Source organism: Gracilinanus agilis, chromosome 6 (genome assembly GCF_016433145.1).
Source record: "Gracilinanus agilis isolate LMUSP501 chromosome 6, AgileGrace, whole genome shotgun sequence".
NCBI lineage: Eukaryota > Metazoa > Chordata > Mammalia > Didelphimorphia > Didelphidae > Gracilinanus > Gracilinanus agilis.
Window position 1 is genome coordinate 104602171 of NC_058135.1, and position 20090 is coordinate 104622260.

Below are 20090 nucleotides of genomic sequence, written 5' to 3' on the forward strand. Positions count from 1 at the left end.
GCATTGATGACCTTCTTTGTAACCACTTGATGTTCTGACTTCACAAAGAGCAGAATCTAAAATGGTTTCTAAATTAAGTAGCCAGTTGTTGCTGTCTGTTAAGATATAATCAAGTTGCTGTTATTTAGTATTTGCCACATCCAGTGTCTTCCAACTCTTTTCCTTGAACAAAATATTCTTGAACATAAGGGTAAAGCTTTGGAATAGATTTCAAATAGTTAGATAATATCCTTTCTCATCTTTTGCTCCCTGATTCCAAATCATATTTCCCAACATATTTATGGAGCCTTCCCTAAACCACAATTGCTTTGAAGTTACTGAGAATCAAGGAAGATCTTATCAAATTCTTAATAAAATTGACCTACATCTATAACTGACTTTGGTATGTAAACTACAATTATTTCATCGTGATTTTTTGTTTATAAACCCTCATTGTTAAATGATCATGTATCTTAAGAAATAATATTTCATCTTGCCCATGAGAATGTCATAGAAATAGATTGTACTTTAGACACTTCAGATACTTCAGTCCTTCAGAAATAAATTGATCCTTCAGATAACATTGTGAGATGATCAGTATCACCATATCATTCAAATCTCAAGGACTATCATTCACATTTTACAGAAAGGAAAATTGTGGCATTATAGATGTCAACTGACTTGCACAAAATAGGCTTCACATAGGATTGAAGGCTACTGGTCAACTTTATCTGTCCCATGAGCTACTATAGTAAAAACAAAAATAAATGAAACTAATAACCTCAGATCCATCCTGAGATGAGCCTCTCCAGACTCAACATTATTTTCTGACAGCAGACTAACTAACTACAGCACCAGAACTGCCTCAAATAATGCCTTTCCTACTTGTATTATTAGCCTATCTCACTTACCAATTACTGAAAAAAACTGGCTAAAACAAAACAAAACAAGACAAAAAAAAAAAAACACCTCATTTTATCTGTTCTAAATTACTTTCTAATTCATTTCATTGTCAATTCCTGGAAAGTTTGTCTTGATTTTCTAATAGTTTTTCATGTAAATTAAAATAATTGTCAAGCCATTCCCCAGTTTAACACATTTTTTGTCAAGTTTGCAAAATGGGTAACATCCTGGCTATTTTTCTCATTACTTGTCTAATTGGGGCAAGTCAATTTGTTGCTCTGGGCCTCAGTTTTTCACATTTAAAGTGGGGTAGTTCTAAAAATAGATAATTCTTAAGGAAACTTCTAATTCCTCTGATCTTTCCTCTATATCCCCAAGTTCTTCCTCTTGATTTTTCTTTTCTTATCTACTCTATTATTCTTCAAGGTTTATTAATCTGTATGTATTAATAATCTCCTTTTCAGAATAATATTTGTAAATGCATAAAATAAAATACACAGGATTACAAAGGAAATAAATTATATAGAAATACAACTACTAAAATATATTTTTAAAAAACTCCTGAACTAAAAGTTAAGAATCTCTGCTCTAGATTACTACATCTTGGCATTAAAATAGCAAAAAGATGCACCAGTCTTACTTCCATGGACCAATTATTTTCCAAGTTTTTCTTCCTAGAGCACTTCAGAGAACAAAGTCACTTCTCAAGGTGCCCTGAAAATGTATTCCTCTACTCGATTGGTCTTAAAATGTCTATATCTGTGCTAGGATCGGATAGATAAGTAGATATATAGAGCATTTATCAAGCACCTACTATGTGTTGACATTGTGCTAACTGCTGAGTATACAAATACCTTTACACAAGATATTCTAAAAGTGGAAGAATGCACAACGTGAATGGGACTGGAAGTGTGGATTGAAAAGGAATAGTTATTACTTTTTTGGTAGCTTGGCATGGACTAGGATGATGTCAGGGTCCAAAAAGACCTTGGTCCCTACAATGTAAGGTCAAAACTAAATAATTAGACACCCAGGGGAGGAATCCAGATTACTGATGAAAAATGAGGGACCTGATGATGCAAATGGATTCTGAAACCTGGGTTATGAATGAAAGTGGCAAGATATTCTCATGGCTTTCTAATTCAAACATATCCTTCCCCAGAACAAAATCTATAATCCTGAGGTTGTGGTAGAACCAAATGGTCATCAATGGGAAATGATCAAGGGACAGCTTTATATCATCACTTACTTCATTGCTCTTGCTAAAGCATTTTGTTCTTCCATTTTATCTTGTTCTTTCTTGTTTTTCTGAGCCTCTATCTCCATCTTCCTTCTACCTCTTTCTACTAACAATTTCCATTTACCCTCTATTCTCCTCTACTCTCCATCTCCCTTTATCCTCTATCCTCCTTTACTCTCCCTTCTCCTCTTTTATTCCCTCATTCCCTCCACCTTTTTCTCTTCATTCTTCTGATGCCTTTTCTGTTATTTCTTTGTATATAATAGAAAATATAACTAAGATCTCTTTCTTCAACTTAACCTTATATGTCATAATTTTAATTGCTTGCTGAATATGGCATTTAAATGAATTTTTTTTTGCTTTGGAGTCCTGAAATTAGGACTTTAAGGTAAAAATAGAGCCTGCCTTTTTCAGAGCACTTACCCACCAAAGGCTGACCAACCCACTCTTCTGGTGAGTATCACATTTAGGATGTGGACTTTCTAATAGTGAGCACAGTGCAGAGGCCTAAAAAGATGCAGTGAACTTTATTTCTCAACAATTGATTCCCTGAAAGTCATTTTTTTAGTTTTATTTAACTTTTTTCTTCAACAAGGAAACAAATGATTTTCTTTAATACAAAATATTTGTTTGATTCAGTTCACCAAGTATTTATTAAATTCCCAATGTTTATCTGGCACTGTTAGGTACTGGGAATACAAGACACAAATGAAATGCTGCCTGACCTCGAGGAGTTTCCATTCTACTGGAATAAAACCACTCTCATGCATGAACTGTCTGTGACCACTGAGTCAAAAAGTTTTTGATGTTTAGATGCTTGATGAAATTTTCTCATTGATAATAAAATTATTTCTTTTTCATTTCTTTTCAGTATATCAATACACTTTTAGTAAGTGCCTACTATGTGCTAGGCATTGAGCTAAGCACTGATAAGGGGTGGTGAGAGAGAGAGAGAGAGAGAGACAGAGAGAGAGAGAGAGGGAGAGAGAGCGAGAGCACACAAAGACAGTCTCTGCCTTCAATGAGCTCACAGGTAGCCAAGGACCAAGAAATATCTCTTTAAGTACTTGTGACATTTGGTTTCAATTTGACAGTAATATATTTTCCACACCAAAGGAGAGTTTCACAATGTCCCTGAAAAAGATTTCTGAAGCACATAATAATTTCAGGTGGCATTTGCCTTTGAGAGACCTATAACTACAGTTCCTACATGTTCAAGGCTTTCTAAGCATCATTTTTAAAAAATGGAATGAATATAAGTTCATAGGAGGCAAAGTGCTGTCTTACTGAAAGCATAATTTGCCTTATTACTATTGCTATTTTGTGCTATGATGTGTGAGAATATGTAATCCCACCATATTAAGCCTGATTATTCAGTCCCTTAATTTATAACTCCATTACAAGTATAGAACTGTGAGTGAAGAAATAGAAGTATCTCATGCCGTTCTTATCTATTAAGGTTGAGAAGGACTCAACATGTGACCCAGGCCAAATATTTTTATGGGCAAAAACCAATGTGGCCCATGAAAATGATCATTTCCCTTTATTTAACTAAGCCTGCTTAATATACAGTAAAGCAAGTCATAGTTTGAATTGGCGTGCAGTCATCTAGAAGTGAGATCATGATTAACAAAATTGGCTTTGAGACATATCGTAGCAATATTGCACTGTAGATTTCTTTTCCATCTCTGAAGTAGAAACTACTCACATATTTTTGATGTGCCATGTTAGATTAGAAAGATAAGAGCAGTTAATTAAATCAGTTAGAGAAAACTTAATAGAAGTCTATGTTAAGATTAGGAAACCATATAGGGCAAGGGATGTAGGTAGAAAGAATCAGATTGATTTTTCTTAACTTAGTGTGAGAAGCCATTTGTAATAGTGTCAAGAAAATGACTCTCATTTTATTTCTTCATTACTAATTACTTTTTTAATTAATTAAAAATAATCAAGTTATTAGTCAACTTTATAATATCCAGTGGCATATTTTTGATGATTGTTGTGATCCTTTCACACCTATTGATTATTCCTTTAATACGGGTGGTGTTTCAGCATTTATTTATTCAACAAGCATTTATTAAGAATCATGCAAAGCAGTATTTTAGCCATTAGCGATGCAAAGACAAAATGGAAATAATTATTGCTGTCACCTCAAGGAACTTCCATTCTTCTGAGAGAGATAAAATATGACACAGAAAAGTAAATAGAACAGACATGCAAAGTTATCACACTAAGTTAAAAAAAACTGAGATGGAAAAAGACATTTCATAAGTGTGATCCCTCTGAATTATACCCAGATTTCACAAGACTAATAATTTCTCAAAAATCACAGTCATATAATATATTAAAGTAAGCCTATAAATAAATATTAGTGTATACTTCAGACTCTAGGAATTTTTCTCAGTGGTATGTACTTGAAATAGATTTGCCCAGGATTAAATTATTCATTTTATCTACAAAAAGTCCATATGAAAATTAATTTACAAGATTTTTTGTTCTCCAGTTCTTCTCACCTTCTCCTTGGATAGATATAGATAATAAAAACAATGTGTGAGTCTAAAATTTCATAAACAAAATACTCAGAGTATAGTTTTAGAAGTAGAATCTTGAAGAATAAAGTTGTCATTAATGCATAGATAGTATTTATAGACTTTTTGAACTAGTAAACTAGTCTTTGCTTTTGATTTACAGAGAAAAAAACTTTTATAATAGTCATACATTTAAAATAAATCAATAAAACACAAGTATGATATGCTGCTGGGAAATCTTATTAAAGTACTGGAGAATATTCCAGACTTGGAATAAGGAATTCCTTACTGAAAAATCCAATCTCAAACACTTAACTAGCTGTGTAATAATGAGCAAGTCACTTAACACTCTCTGCCTCAGTTTCCTCATCTATAATATGAATTGGAAAAGGAAATAGCAAAACACTCCAATATTTTTTGTAAGAAACCCCCAAATGGAAGCACAAAAATGTTAGACAAAACTGAAATAATTAAACCACAACCAGAGTTGTAAATATAACTCACTATTTTAGTATATAGGTTGAGATGTAATACAGGTCAGAGTTTATCCTTTAAAACTTTACAATATAACCATACAAAAGAAACTCTTAATAGTATATATTTAATTTGTCAGGTGGACTTCTCTCTTGCCTCTAGAAACCAATGGAAAGAGATGAATTGAGAATCAGAAGACCTTGGTTCTTGACTTGGCTTTGCTATCTGTGATCTGCATGACATTTCATTGAATTACTTAATCTTTTTATGCCTCAATTTCTTCATCAATAAAATGAAAGATTTAGAATTAAGTTACTTCATAGGTTCCTCTCAACTTTAATTTGGTGATCTTGTTTCCAGAGACAGGCTAAATCATGTTAAGGCTAACTGACAAACCTTAAACCCCTTGCTGAGTTAAGGTAATGTCTACTCCAAGCATGTGAAGACTTCCCCTAGTCCAATGGGTGGTGAGAAAAATGCGTTCCAACTTTCATGAAGGCAGCTGAAGGAGGTGCTGTTGAGTGCTTAGAATTTGCTCAGACATTAAAAATGCAAAGATCACCCATTGCATCCTGGGCCATCACCAGCATCCTAACTTCTGATTTGCCACTGGACTTGGACAATTCTAGAAGAGAGATTAAGGCTGATGACTTTGTGCAACTTTGCCTTACTTAAATCCAGTTAACACAGAAGTCAAGACATCACCTCTTGATGTCATTGATCCTCTTCAAAATGAAGGATGTACAACAATATAATCTATTCTGTTTTCTCTCTTTTTTCCTCAATCTTTGTACACATGTATATATACACATATACACACTAAATACATATACACACATTATTCTAAAGTATACCTTATCAATTCTATATATGCTATATATGTATGTAATATATACTTTAGTGCAATATGCATAGAATATGCACTATAGGATATTTCAAGGTAATATACAATACAATATAATATAGTATAGTATGCTAAAATATAATACACAAAAGTGTGGATATATGTTGATATATAAAACATATTACATATCTTCATACAGCATATCTACATAATCACAATAGTATATAATACTAGCATGTAACATAGTTTTAGTGTATAATATCTATAATTTGCATGTATATTTATGTGTGTACAGCACTACTATATCACACATGATTATACATGTGTGATCATGTAAAACATAGTCACTATTTGGAAGAGGAGGAGGAGGAGAAGGAGATAGTGATGGTGATGATGATGATGATGATGATGACAATGATATGTTTTGATCTGAATTTAGACTATATCAGTCCTTTTTTCTCTGGAGGCGGATGGCATTTTTTCATCCTGAGACTCTGGGATTGTCTTGGATTAGTATATTGCTGAGATACTTCTTCATAAAAAAATATTATTGTTACCTGTGTAACATATTCTGATTCTGATCACTTTACTTTGCATCAGTTCATGTAAGTCTTTTTAAGTTTTTCAGAAATCATCGTGCTCATCCTTTCTTATAATATAATAGTATTCCATTATAATAATATACCACAACTTTTTCAGTCATTGCCCAGTTGATTAATATCACCTCAACTATCAATTTTTGTCTACAACAAAAAGAACTGCAATAAATATTTTTGTACAAAAATGTTGTACAAAATCCCCACCCCACCACCTTTTTTTTTATTTTTGGGGGATATAGACCTAGTAATGGTATTGCTAGATCAAAGGGTATGCACAGTTTTAGAGCCCTTTGGCAAATCCCTATTCTCAAGGACCTTTGTTTACTCCTGTTTTATATCTGGACAAATGTAGTTGTTTGGGATCAAATGGACAAAGCAGAATCCTGTTTTAATTGACTTCTTAATTACTAATGATTCTCATTGGAACTCTAATAAGATATCATAGATAATGAATCATAACCTGATCAAGTCATTTTAACTCTAAGGTGAGAATTGGCTAATAATTTTCATGATGGTCATGAATCTTGATGCATTCTATTGAAAAAAGAATGCTATAAATGTCATTTTAGTTTTTCTTTAGGTTCAGAACTACCTTTTGTTTCAGTATTAATTGATAATGACATCAGGATTTGAATGTCGAAGTTCTTGTCTCTTGAAAAACATGACCAATAAATAGAATAATGATGTATATCACTTGGATATTCAAAATTTTTTAGCACAGTGAAATTTGGGACATAGATGGAATATTACATGAAAGCAATCATTTTGATCCTTCAAAGTAAGGCTTTTTTCAGAACTCATGCTAAGTAATTTTAGAATTGATTGGAGATTTAACAATAATCCTTATCTGGAAAGTTACTGTATATCTTCGTGAATAGTGCAGTTGAATCTGGTGGGCATTATGAGTAATTGATATTGAGGGAAGAGAGCTGGGAGGCAAAACTGCTAAGGCTACAAAAAGCAAATTGAACAATATATAGATGATAAAAAATTGGAGCAACTACAGGAGTTTGATGACAGCAAAGAAGGCAAATGTTTAGACATTTTATCTAAGAAGAGATATCCCATAAAATAGGAATTATCTTCTAAAGGATAAAATAATTATCTAGAAAAGGCCCAGCTCAACTTACTGTCTATTCATTGTTGTTTCAAAACCATCAACTCATATTTACTGAGCATTAGTAAATATTGTTACCAACATAAATTCATTTTAAGAAGCAGCCAGCCATTTTATAGCATTATCAACTATTTAATGATTCATATATTGAGTTGTGTCCCTTCTTTTATGAAGCCAGATACAGGTCAATTCACATGAAACCAATTTACTTTAAAACCAATTTACCTTAAGAGCATTTCACCTAATGACACATTCTCGTAAATTGGATCCCAACCCTATAATTTTATGTAAGAAGGACCCTAAAACATACTCTATGTTTTTTCTAATCTTAAGAACAATCGCCTAAATTATATGCCTATGTAACCCCAACCCTCTATTTCCTTTAACTGAAATTCACTAGGGTACCTTTCTTCTTCTTCATCCTCTTGTCCCTCCTCTCTAGCATCTGTATTTGTGCTTTTAAATTTGGAAAGTGATTTAGAAATATTATTCCATTTTGTCATCATAACAATTTTAGAAGGTAAGTGCTATTATTATCTTCATTTTATAGATTGGGAAACTGAGACAGATGGGTGATAGGGTTAAATGATTTGCTCAGTCACGTACTAAGTGTCAAACATTGGATTTGAACTCGAGATTTCCTTTTGCCAGATCTAGCCCTCTCTATATTGTGCTAGTTGGCCCTTTCACATAAATTTCTCACTAATCCAAACCATGAAAAACATGAGTATATCAAATGTAGATATTTAAAATTAAATTTTAAAAATCAAGACTTCCAATTAAAATGAAAATAGCTTGTGGCTGAGCAGCCCTCATGTATATTTTACCAAAGATCTAAAATGGGCACCAGATAAAATTATGATAAAAATCCAAAATGAAACAGTCTATCCTTTTATCCAGTCTGGGATTAGACAAAAAGATGGGTAGAAACCTGAAGGAACTGGGAAAGAAATTCTGCCAGAGAAGTCAATGCAAATGCAAATAGACAACCAAGAAGCCTGTTTCTATCCCACTAAACAGAGATGTTCTAGAGGACCTGAATAGTGTAGCAATCTATTCTTAGGCAATAGCAATTCTGTAGTGAACAGACAGTAAAGGTCCAAGGAGTTCAGAAACCAGCATTTCTCTGACTGTTAAATCTGGTTTTGTGCCTAAAATGCTCTGACCAGAATGTCCTAGGCCTAGGGTGACCAGAAGTTCATGGTACCCTAACACAAGAGGCCCTACTGGGATCTAAAGACTACAATTTATTATACCCAAATAATCCAAAGGGCCCTAAAACTGAAAATGTTCAGGGCAAAGGCACACCAGGAGAAGCAAAAACCACTGGCAAGTGCCCAGGAAAATACAGATCCTGGCAACATATCCAAATGTACTTCATGGGAAAGATTTTGGCCCTGGCAGAAACTGAGACTGGGAATATCGATGTAAAAGAAAAGATACTAAACATTATGTAAATGAAACTACCAAAAGCAATCCCAGAAGAAGTGAATTGGCACAACTCAAAAAGCAGATTCTCAGAGGGAGAAAAATGTTTTAGTGATAAGAACTCTAAGAATATCTGGAAGAAATTCATTGAGAGATAAAACAATGGAATTTTACATGAAATAAGAGCTCTGGAGGGAAGAATTTGATGAAGAATAAGTAGCTGAGAACAAAAAGCTGAAAAATCATTTGCCCAAGTAAAGGACACTCTAAAAATTAAAAAGAAGCAAATAAACTCAATGATTCCATGAGATAAGAAGATATATTAGAATAAAATGAAAAGACTGAAAAAATAAGGAAATTTAAGATACCTGATAACATAAACTACTTACCTGATGAACAGATCAAGGAGAGATAATTTAATAATCAACAGATTCCATGAGAAAATTAAGATCAAACAAAAAAACCTGGGTAACATATTTCATGTTGATCATCACACTTTATTGTTGTTACTTTATATAATGTTTTTCTGGTTCTGCTCATTCACTTTGGATTACTTTACATAAGTCTTTCCAAGATTTTTTGTAATCATCTTGCTTATCCCTATTTGATGGACATGCCTTCAGTTTCCAGCTCTTTGCCACCACAAAAAGAGCTGCTATATTTTTGTACAAGTAGGTCCTTTCTCCCATCTTCAATTTCTTTTGGATACAGACTTAGTTGTGGCATTGCTGGCTCAAAGGACCTATACCTGTTTTCTCATACTTTATCGTGCTTATCCATGACTTTCCATAAATTCTCCAACCAACATATTGGGAACGCTTTTCTGCTTCTTTTATTATTTTATGAATGTCATTGAAGTACTTGAGTTTGTCATCTGTTATATGTACATACTCTGTACATAAGTCCCCTTCTTTTCTAGTCACACACACACACACACACACATCTGCCCATATTTAATCACTTTTTGGTGCAAAGTCTGTTTATATCCATTTTGTTTTTTAGACATCATTAGAATCTTTGGAGATTTTGGTATATCATAATTAGGTGAATTTAAAAAATGGGATTTTGTGGAAAGGAAAAACTCTGCATCCTGAAAAAGCACTGCACAGATGTTTTTTCAACCAACTTTTCTCTTCCAATTCAATTTTGAGATTAGTTCATAAACTGCTTTGTCACCACAATATTTGTATTTGCATGTTTGTCTGTATGTGTACTGATGGACCAATTCAATGGACTCCCATGACCTTAGTCATATAAATTCTTTACCTACCCTTTTAAATGACCATAAATATATTTGAGGAAGACCTATACTGTTTTGAGTTTTCATCCAATCAGTATAATGGTTTTTATACAGTGGAGCACCTCTATAATCTCACTATCATAAAAACTATCCTTTCTATTTAGATTTTTTGTAGGACATCTTTCAGGACACTACTGAATGCTTTGAATAAGCACATATCTCCTGATTTGTGCCTGCTTGATTTTGTCCATCATTTAACACAGAACCTGGTACATGATGCTTAAGAAATGATTATTGAGGGGGCAGCTGGGTGGCTTAGTGGATTGAGAACCAGGCCTAGAGAAGGGAGGTCCTAGGTTCAAATCTGGCCTCAGACACTTCCTAGCTGTGTGACCCTGGGCAAGTCACTTAATCCCCATTGCCTAACCCTTACTGCTCTTCTGCTTTGAAGCCAATGCACAGTATTGATTCCGAGAAGGAAGGTAAGGGCTTAATAAACAGATAAATAAACAAACAGATAGATAGATAGATAGATAGATAGATAGATAGATAGATAGATAGATAGATAAAGTGGATAANATAGATAGATAGATAGATAGATAGATAGATAGATAGATAGATAGATAAAGTGGATAAATGATCAAATGAACAAATAAATAAATGATTATTGACTGACGTAATTGTCATTTGATGAAGTTATTTGAGTGATGATTGCACCTCTCTAATACTCACGTGTAAAAATTAACATATTTGTGAAAGACAGATTATAAGAGAGACATAAGGTTTCTTTTTGCTCTGCTAAATCAATCCCCCCATTAACAAATAATAAACAGAGTGAAACCTTATGTTCTCTGCATCTATATCTAATGAATGGAGTATATTAAATTCATAATGATACATTCATCTAAATTAATATTCTTAGAGCTTTTGTGAACTTTCTAGGATATTTAACCATAAACTTTCATTTTGTAAATAAGAAAATTATGTTCCATAGGGTTTAGGTAATTGATGCTAACTCAAGATATTAGTGACAGAGCTGAGAGTCTTCTTGCTCTGAATCTCACATTCTTTCCACTGTGCTGAGATTTACTCCCTGGAGGATGGGCAAACATTTAGCATGGTATCTTGTACATAGTAGGTCCTCCTTAATTTTGTATAATGAATAAAAGGATGATTAACTTTCCTTACCTTCAATAGTTTCTCATGCTGTAGTCTTTGATAATCAGTTCATGAAAATTTATTCCGAATGATGCTAACTATATCTGTATTAACGACAACTACATATAACACAACCAATTCCGGTTACTTGAAGCAAGAGACTAAGATTAGAAAACAAGGATTTGGTTCAGTTCTAATTTAAGGATTCTGCATGAATGCTGAGGGTTTGTTACAATGATTTGTGAGGGGTATGCCTCATTAAAATTTTGTTTCCTCTCTGCCTAAAATAGATAATGAATCAGGATAAAACAGCATCAAGCTTGGTTAAATTCCAGAATAATTTAACTTCTTGGTCCATGAGTTTAAAAAAGATAAATACTCTATTCAAGAATTGATTGACTTTCAATCCATCCAATTTCTTAGGACAGATAAGAACAAAAACATGTTGCTCACATTTTCATGTTTTTTTTGGTAAAAAACCTTTCAGATAATATACAAAATTAATGTAGAAAAAGAATAATATTTAGATATGGGTTCTGAGAAAATCTATGAATCTAATCAAGAGTGTGAAGTTTTTATTGTCTTTATTTTTAATTTCCTGAAGTGATATAGTTGGTGTCTCTGCTTAAAAGATGACTGAAAGACCAATGGTGAGGCTGTAGGAAAGAGAGATATTTATTTGAAGTTTTTCATCTATTGTTTCATTGTTTACTATGTATATTTTTAAATATAAAGACTATAATGGGGTCTGTAAATTGATATATCTAAATTGATGACATGAAGAAATGTAACATCTGTCCCTAGTGTTCCTGAGAATAATTTACTTCACTGAGACATAATTTCATGCCTTGTTAAAATGAGAGAGAACTCCTGACTGCTGAAGGTGAAAAGAGGAGACAGGCTTCACTGGAGAAAAACAAACTTCTGTGTTCTTTGGAGAATTTGACATTTATAAGAGATATGCATATGTATGTAGGACAAGAGGAAGACTTTGGGGAGAGTAGCCTCCTGGGGTATGTTAAAGCTGTTTGAGCTATTTGGAAAACACTACTACATGAATAAACTTGCCTTGCTCTGCTGGCAAAGTGTATATGATTACATGCCTGGAACAGAGATAGCAGACATATGAGTATTTGCTGGCCAGATGGCACAAGTGAGTCTATTATCCATGTCCCCAACTGATGTCTTCATTAGACTTCTCAGTCCAGATGACCACTGGTCCAATTGTGCTCCACCAAAGCTGGAAGTAGGCAGAAAATATTGAAGAAAATTTCTAATTAAAATAATGGAAATTATAAATCAGTCAAACAAGAAACATTCATTTAAAACCACCTACCACTGTACTAGAAACTGGAGATGCAAATCAAAAGTGAAATAATCTCTGTCCTTATGGTGCTTACAGTAAAGCAAAGGGAGAAAATATTTACATATATCCATATTTAAAAAAATACCAGGTAATAAAGGCAAAAGGGTACAAATAGCAGGGAATAAAGAAGAAGAGGTAGGTATGTAGGTAGGTAGATAAACAAGCAAAGAAGCTTGGTTTAGTGGGTAAATGTGCTACAGTGTGAGTCAACATATCTAGATTCAAACCCAGACAAAAGAAAAAATAATATATTACAGATATGTATATCCCCTAGGATCCCAACCCAGTGATCTACCTTATTTGACATAAGGCCAAGTGTTCTACTAGTAATTTCTTTATACGTATATACAAATATATATATAGTGAAGATGGATGATAACCTTGGAGAGCACCCTGACCTAACCCTTGGAGAAGCCAGAAAAAGCATCCTAAAAAGAATGGAGTTATGAGTTACCTTGAGGAAAGTCAGAGATTTTAAGAGGTGGAGATGAGGAGGGAGGAAATTCCAGGTTTGAGGGACTACCAGTATAAAGGCATGGAGATGGGAGACACAGAGATTAGGTCAAGCTTGTACGGTTGGACCTTAGAATATGTGGAAACTAATGCCTAAGACAGAAAATGTAAGACTTCTGGTCATCTCCGCTCTATGACACTAGCACTCCTGCTATTGCCTTCATCCACTCTCCTGCTGGAACCTTGCATTTTGCCCTTGGATTACCAAGCTCAAATGGATGAGCCTTTACTGAATCTTAGCCCAAACTAGGTCTCCAGTGACACTTCCCAGACATTTTAATATTATGTCTCCATAAGTGATCTTCCTCAACGAGTCTTGCTCCTCATTGTCTTTCTCTCATAAGCATGGAAGCTTCTAGAGGACAGGGACTGGTTCACTTGCATATATTTGTGTCCTTAGTGCTTATCCTAATGTAAATGTAAATTTACATAGTAAATGCTTTATCTGTCTCTAAATAGAACTCTAGTATATGTAGAGCTTTAAAAGTTACTGAGGATTATTGTACAGAGACCTAAGGAAAGACCTCGATTGTGAAATCATTGGGACAAAGATGATCATTGAGCCCATGGGAAATGATGACAAGACTAGGTGAGATAGTATATAAAGAAAATGGAAAGTACCCTAGAAGTGCTGCAGAGTACATTCACAGTTAGTGAGGGATTTCTGAAGATCCAAGCAAAAGAATTGGAGAAGCAGTCACACAGATGTAGAGCCAAAGGAGAACACCATCACAGAAATCCAAAGAGGAGAAAATATCCAGAAGCAGAAAGTCACCAGTGTTCAAAGATTCTGAGGGGTCAGTAAAGGTTAGGCTGTAGAAAATGTTATGAAGCAATCATTCTTATCAAACCAAAGATGGTAGCCAGAATATATGGGGTGAAGGATGCAGGGAATAGGAAAGGCAAAAGTGAAGGCTTGAAAATTGGAAGAAAAAAGAAAAAGAATCAAATATTTAGAAGACAGAAAACAAGAAAAAGAGAAGCAAAGTAGGAAGAGGCTAGACCTGACCGGGAGTCAGATGCCTAGAGAACCATCTGAATAGGCTCTGGTTTGATTTGAGAAGAAAAAAGGGAAGCAAAGAAAGAAATCACTGAAGTCCTGCCTCATTCTATCCTTATTTTTGTATCTAGTCAGGTCAACTGCAGTGGTCTTGCTTTTAGCTAACATCTCACAAGCCTACTCTAGAAGATTTGAAGCAAAAATCTTTGAAGCTTCTGTGTTCTAAGTTGTGTGACTGTTTTACCAGGCCATGTTTCAAAAGGCTACTGCCCTTTTTGTAGATATGGGTCAGTTAGAAATGGATAAAGTCTTGACTTGTTATCAACATAGAGCTAACTCCTAGGATTAGTCTTCTCCCAGGGGTACATCCTTTACAAAGGACTATTATTAATCCTGGGGCTAGGGTGAGGGCATGGTAGAACCCTGCCCTATCTAGAAGACCTCAAATTATAATATTAGAAGCACTTAATTTTGGTGGGAACCACAAAAGATTTCCAGAAAAGCACTCTTCCTAAAAAATCTTAGTTTAGCTATATTTAGGGTTTTTTTGGGGGGAGAGTGGTAGTTGAAGGAGGGACAGGGAGTGTCACTTCTTATCTTTATTGTTCCAATATTTTATTTATTTTATAAATGCAACATTAGTTCATCAGATATTTCATAGTCTACTTGGAGATTAAGACTTTTTTTTAATTTGTAACTAAAAGATTAAAGTATAAGTAAAACAACAAAGAGAACCTTTATTTTAAGGTGGCAAAAAACTTAATTATGTTCCCACTACTGTGTGCTTTTTATAAAAATACCTGACTGATATTTTCCTGTAGAAATCATTTCCAGTCTAGCAGGATAAAATTCCAACTGAATTTCATTTCTTAACTTGTGAGTTGGGTTGGAGGTACAAATCAAAATTGACCTCGCTTCGGCCCACTGCATAGTTCAGAGCTCCTTTTCTTTTCTTAACTGAACAACTTCCCTCAAGATTCTCAGAGAATTTAGAAATCTTCAAAAGGTTTATCACTTTTGCTAAATATATTTGTTTTTAGTCATCTTATTAGCTGAGTAAGCCTAATAAAAGAAAGCACATGGATAATATTTCTTGGAAACTAAAAATGACTGTGAGAGCAAGAACGTAGTAACAATATAAATTAACTCCAGTGGGAAAATCACTGTACTGTCTGAGAATGTTCATTTTTCCAGTGTACTTAAGGTTTGCATCTGCCTCAAGTATCTTTCTCTCCATCCCTCCATCCGTGTATGCCTCCTTCCTTCATTCAATCCATCTTCTCTTTACTTTTGCTCATGGTTTCCTTCTTTCTAAAGAAAAGATAATTAGAAAACAAAAATATTTTAGATTGTAATTGGCATTGATCTTTTTATGTTTGAAACTATTCTGCGTTTCCATATTATAAACATTTCTCTGCAGTTTACTGTGAAAAGCAAAGTTAATTAGGGAGAAAATAAGAATTCTTTTACTACACAGACTTTATGAATTTATATATATATATATATATATTTTTAAAGCAAGGACCATATTCTGGTCACTGAAAAAATATAATTAGTTTTTAAGAACAGACTTATTAAATTTGCTGTCTTTACAACCAATTTTTCAACCCTACTATCTGCATTTTATTACCAAGGAACATTTTATTTACTAAACTTAGATCTCTGTAAGGTTTCTCTTCTCTTCTGGGACAGTTACATCATATTTTGCATTTATGTTATATGTAATCTATTAAATTTTGAGTTTTTTCTTTTCACACAATATCTTGAAAATGGCCAATAAAACATTCATCCTTGGACTGAGATTCTACAAATAGTACTTTGGACAACAATCAGAGTTGTTTATTTTAGTGTCTTCACATGGGTCACAGACCATTCAAATGAAGAAATTTAGCAATCACTGAAGAAGNTATATATATATTTTAAAGCAAGGACCATATATTGGTCACTGAAAAAATATAATTAGTTTTTAAGAACAGACTTATTAAATTTGCTGTCTTTACAACCAATTTTTCAACCCTACTATCTGCATTTTATTACCAAGGAACATTTTATTTACTAAACTTAGATCTCTGTAAGGTTTCTCTTCTCTTCTGGGACAGTTACATCATATTTTGCATTTATGTTATATGTAATCTATTAAATTTTGAGTTTTTTCTTTTCACACAATATCTTGAAAATGGCTAATAAAACATTCATCCTTGGACTGAGATTCTACAAATAGTACTTTGGACAACAACCAGAGTTGTTTATTTTAGTGTCTTCACATGGGTCACAGACCATTCAAATGAAGAAATTTAGCAATCACTGAAGAAGTTTTTATTAAAACCTATCATGTACCAGGTACTCTTCCAAGTACAAGGGGTATGAATATAAAATTGAGGCAATATCTGTATTCAAGGAGTTCATATTCTATTGAAGGATACAAGTTATTCACAAAAAATAAATACAGGGTGATGCTGGTAAAGTCAGTCAATGTTTTCCAGCCTAATTTTTAAGATCTATCGAATAGGAATCACCACAGAACTTACTCTGTAGGGACTTTGTGAGGATCAAATGTGGTTGTAAAAAATTTTGTAAAGGTCAAAGAACCATATCAATGTTAGCTATTGTTATTATTATTACTGGTTGGAAGTGGAGTGCATTTTTGAAGAATATGATATTTAACATTTAATTAACAAATAATTAAACATTAAACACAGCTTTCAAGGAAGGTAGGGTTTATAAGAGGAGTAGCTGAGGAAGAAGAGATTTTAGAGGCAAGAAACAGAATGTTACATGTGGGAAATAGCAAAAAGGCTAGTTTTGCTGAAAGGAGAATGGTATGGATAAGGACGGAGTGTGATGAGGAGAGGGGCTAGATTGTGAATGCAAGGTTTAAAATCACTAATAGAGGGTTTTCACTTTATAGAAGGGGAGTCAGTGAAGATTCTTCAGTAGGGTAATTACACGATAGGTTCATATAATGAAATCTAAATCAAACTCATCTTCCCAATGTTTATGGCTTTTGAAAGACATACCATGTAAAGCAATGTTTTTATTTTATTTTGTTTTTCAGTATATTAAAAAAGTAACTGTTGAAATAGGTCAGGTTAATATTAAAGGAAAGACAGTAAGTACATAAAAATCTGATTGTCTAGGTACAGTTTGGGTATATTTTGTGAAAGTACCCTCTGATAACATTCTTTAAGAATATGCAAATTTGGTTGAATTTAATTCCTGGAAAAGATTTATAGATAATTATTTAAGGAAGAAAAAATGTGAACTGACCATTATTAAACAATTTCAAATGTTCTTGTTCTCCTGAGATACTTACAAGAAACACTGAGTCATTGCCTAGGGACTAGATTCCCTTGTGAATTTACCATGCCTGATTGCTGCTTATTTATCTATGAAAAGACAATTTCATGCGCTACTATTGGCTTCATTTATCTGTTTAAAAAAAAGAAAATGATAGGAAAAGATTTTTGTAATATGTTCACTAAAATAAGATTCTAGAAACAAATACTCTTCCTCTATCCCCCCCAAACCCTTCCACCATGATGGATTTAGAATAATTCATTTTTAATCTATTCATTTTGTGTTTTGGATTTTCTTCTCCAGAAGCAGTTTTAAAGTTGTAGTAATGTCTAAGTCTGAATTATTAGGTTCTCAAGAAAGTAAATATTACAATAACTAACTTGCTTTTATTAAGTACAATTATTAGGTCTAAAGGTAGAAAGGGGGAGCATTTGTTGATCAAATTCGTCTAAAAGACTAGATTCAAGAAAGCCTTAACAGATAACTATTAAGAGAAAGTTGAGATATTTGGGTATTTATATTATGGGAGGCAATGTTCTTGCCATCACAAAAAATGCCTTGGCACCATAGTCAGAGACAGAATAAATGGACAAGTTAGATAAATTAGCATTATGTTCTAGTACGCATTTAATTTTGTATTTTGTTGATTTACTGTTTTGAAGTGAAAATGCATCCGAGAGTCTCCATTTCCTCATTTTTTTAACCAAAATGACACATGTATTTTTATGCTATTAAAGATACACAAATTAATAAGTTTTTAAAAATTTATCCTGAATCATTTGTGTTAACAAAGAACTGGAAACTGAAGGAATGTTCATCAATTGAAGAATGGCTGAACAAGTTGTGGTATGAGTGGAATGGAATATACTATTGTGTCATAAAAAAGGGCAAACACGATGATCACAAAAAAACTGGAAAGATCTGTATGAAGTGATGCAAAGTGAAATGAACAGAACCAGGAGAATGCTATAAACAGTAATAACAATAATGTATGAAGATCAACTCTGAGTGACTTTATTATCAACAAGGCAAGGATTCAGGACACCTTCAAGGAACAATGATAGACAACCTTTTGAGCTTGGTGTGTCAAAATTCAACAAAAAATCCAAGCCTAACTTGGGTGGTGTGTCACTTTGAGAAAAAAACCATAATTTCACAATATTTATAATTTAAATAACAAAAATGTATAATTTTAATAATTATAACAGTAGTTAATAAACCAAAATAGGTAAATTAATATAGGGAGAATTGTCATCTATAGTTTGCAAAGTGTCTACACTACACTATAGCAAATGATTCATCCTTGGCATGCAGCCCCATACTTCTCTGAATATGGCCACATCTGGCTGCATGTCATCAAAAATAGCTACATGTGTCTGACACGCGTGTCATAGGTTTGCCATCATTGCCATAGGAGGAACAGACTTGAGTCTGAATGCAGATTGAAACATGATTCTTCACTTTATTTCTTCTGTGAATTTTTCTCCAATGTAAGCAATATACATTTTGTTTCACAACATGAGTAATATGGAAACGTGTATTATGTGATAATATATGTACAACCTATAATATCATATTGCCTGTTTTCTTGGGTTTGGGGGATGGTTGGGAGGAAGACAGAAAAAAAAAGTATTTCTAGAATATGGAAATAAAAGAAAGAAATAGCTTCTCTGCTGGCTAAGAAATACAATGGTTTTTCCTGTTTTAAAATATTCCTTAATCCTATTGTGTATAGAATCTGTACTTATGCTAATGTATCTTAACTTCAGTTTTTCAGATATAGCTGGATAATAATGGCTTCTGATTGTTAGAAGTGACTCCTTTTCTCCATATTAGAAAATATACAATAACATGCTCCCCCAAAATCACATATTTCTTTACCTCTATTAAAGTGCAACTTTCCATTCTTTATGAATGCATTTTTATGGCATTAGTGCTCATTTTTGCATGATTTCAATTATTTTGGATATGTTAAAAATTTGCTTAATAAGCTAAAAGAATGTTTCTGATAATGGTGTTGTGGTAGAGAAAGATATGAATTTTTATTTTTTATTTTTGTGCCGATAATATCATCTGGAAGAACACAGTAGGATGAGAAATGTAAAAAAAGCAAAATTCACTTCTGGGAGGTTAGAGCAATCAGTTCCAACCACAAAGGAAAGCTTAACTCAAGAAATAAATGGAAAAACGAACTGCAAGTTAAAGAATAAACGTATTATGGTAAACTGCTTGAATTTATAAAAAAATTACAGGCAATTATTAATAGCAATGAAATAACAAAATGAAATCATATCCTGACTTTCATCATATAAACATAATTTTAATTAAATTAATGTCTCCCTGCAAGCGAGAAACCTTTTTCTTATATGCTTTGTGAGTTTAAAAGTTTAGGACAGAAAGCTTT